We start from the raw sequence: 2,351 nt of genomic DNA on the forward strand, positions 1-2,351 counted from the left end.
GATTTCTATCAGCACTGTGTGAGAACACCCTTTCAACCCATGTTCCCATTAGCAGTGAGTATCGATGTTGAGACTTTTTGGGTTTTTGCTATTTCAAATTTCTTTGATTGCTGGATGCCTCTTTGGCTAGTGTTTGGAGGATCACTCTTCAATGCTATAATTGATGTAGTTTTCCAGTTGCTCATATTTTTGCTTGCAAACCACCTAGAACTCTTATTTCCTCTGTTGAACAGTGTTCTCTTTGACACTTTTACAGCAAAACAGAACCTATGCTGTAATCACACAGCATAATATTGAAAAGTATGACTATCTAACTGATTTGTAGAGGGTATTTATTATTTTTTCCCTTCTATTTTGAAATTATTTCTAATAGTTTCTAAAGATGTGCTTGTAGCTGCCTGAAGCATGTCTTCTTCCCTCACAGTATCACCTGGTTTACTGCCACGTGCTCCTGAACTTGTGGTTGGTCTTTTACAAGGATGTGAAAGCTGTCCTGGTAGATCCTGTTGCTGTTGTTGCTGCTGCCACTGCTGCTACTTTTCACTGTAGGCTTCTTATCTCTTTGGTGGCTTTTCTGAAATAAAATGTGTACCTGATGCCTATGGAATATCCTGGGATACATTGCTGCAACTGCTTTGCGTACTGAGCTGAATAGCCCTGTGGAGAGCTACTTCTTCATCTTCCATGTCAGTTTCTTGGCAACAGTGCCAGAGCCCTCTGCAGATCTTCCTCATCCTCGTCTAACATTACTGATCCTAAGACTTGTTACAGCTCCATCTTCTCTGTTTTTTCAGTTGTGTTAATTTTTCTCCAAGCTATGTTTTGGTCAAAGGATCTGTTGGACACTGATCATTTGCAGAGTTGACAGCTTCATAATCTGACAAATTGCCCTTAACAGCAAATATAGAATAACTTTCCTATTGTAATTGAGCCAAGAAAAGTGCAAGGTATGTATCTGATAGTAATTCGGGACCTGTCAAGAAAGAATTCAAGTTGAACCATTATTTTCCTAATATTCTAGCTCTAAACAAATGTTCTTTAAAATTGCATATGTGATCTTTCATTTATAGAATTGATCTTGAGCCTTTTATACTCTGGACTTTAATAAGATTGATTCTAAACCCCAAATGTTCAAGATGTTGCTTATAACTTGAATAGAAAAAAAACCACTCTTGTCCATATTTTCAGAAGGCTGCTGTAAAAATGTGTGATTGTCTTAGCTAGTAACTCTCCTTTTGCCACTCTGATCTTCTTCTTCATCTAGCTGATGTGCAACTGATGATAATTCCACAGAGCTAAAATATTCTCCTTGCAACAGATTATTCAAGCAATGTTGAGTGCAATGGACTTTCTTGTTTCTTGTGCAAGATGGACTCCATGTTTGTTTTCTGATGTTGAGATTCTAATGGAAATTTGCTGTGAGAGTAATATTTGGGTTATGTTATATTTTCCCATGTAACTGAGTTCCCCATGTAACTGAGTAAACATACGTAAGATAGTACTATTAGAATGATACCAATTTAGAATTTCAGAGTTCCAAGTCCAATGATAGAACACAAAACAAAAAAGCATTGAGGATAAAGACAGAGCTTCTTTAATAGAAAAACTCTCCCCTCTTCTACATACTTCCCTGGTGGGAACCCAGACTAGTGATCACGTGACTGGCCAGATATTGTATATTGCCTTGTTCACACTTATTTGCAACACTTTCAGATAATATTTAGGAAAAGAGGCAAAACACAGGAAAGGTTTATGCAAGTAGCCGAAGAGATGAACAAACTATCCTGACCCATTCCTGTGTATGGCCCCATGAAATTTGTATATCTTTACCTAGAGGGAGAAAAAGGACTCAATAGATAGTGCTGAGCAGGAGTTTTATCATCAGCCTAAATATTTGACCAAATATTAAACACTCCTAAAAAATTTGGGAGATCCAGCTCACTTCTTGGGGGTTACATTTACTTACATGATTTACTAGTTGGTTTGACTCCCTCCAACTCCTTCACATCAATGTTTCTTCTTCCTGATAAGTAAGAAACCAGCATGGTGGTGTGATAAGGTGACAATGTGGTCAGACCAGCTGGACATGAAGTGAATCATCTGCAGAAGACATGGGCAGACTGATGAGCTTGACAAGGGTGCAGGACATAGAGATGGGCAGGATGTCATTGTCAGCTCAGCTCATGTGCAGGTGACTGCCCCTGGACAGAAAAAAAGGTCAAGGGTCAGGAAACATGTGGACCTGTAGAGAACAGCGAAAGTACTAAGTCTAAACCACTTTTCCTGATTTTAGTCAAGCCAAGCGGAAGGCAAAGGGCTGTGTCAACCAACTTTCCCTGAACTGGTGCATC

The 2,351-nt window shown here is 39.0% G+C and overlaps 1 pseudogene across 1 annotated transcript; it reads right to left on the reverse strand.

Moving 5' to 3' along the window:
* Positions 1–335: 335 nt before the first annotated feature.
* Positions 336–1,379, reverse strand: LOC311171300 (ataxin-3-like; annotated as a pseudogene). The gene has a single exon. The product of its transcript is annotated as an ataxin-3-like (transcript).
* Between the last annotated feature and the right edge of the window lie 972 nt (positions 1,380–2,351).

The sequence above is a fragment of the Talpa europaea genome (assembly GCF_964194135.1).
Source record: "Talpa europaea genome assembly, chromosome: 5".
Classification (NCBI taxonomy): Eukaryota; Metazoa; Chordata; class Mammalia; order Eulipotyphla; family Talpidae; genus Talpa; species Talpa europaea.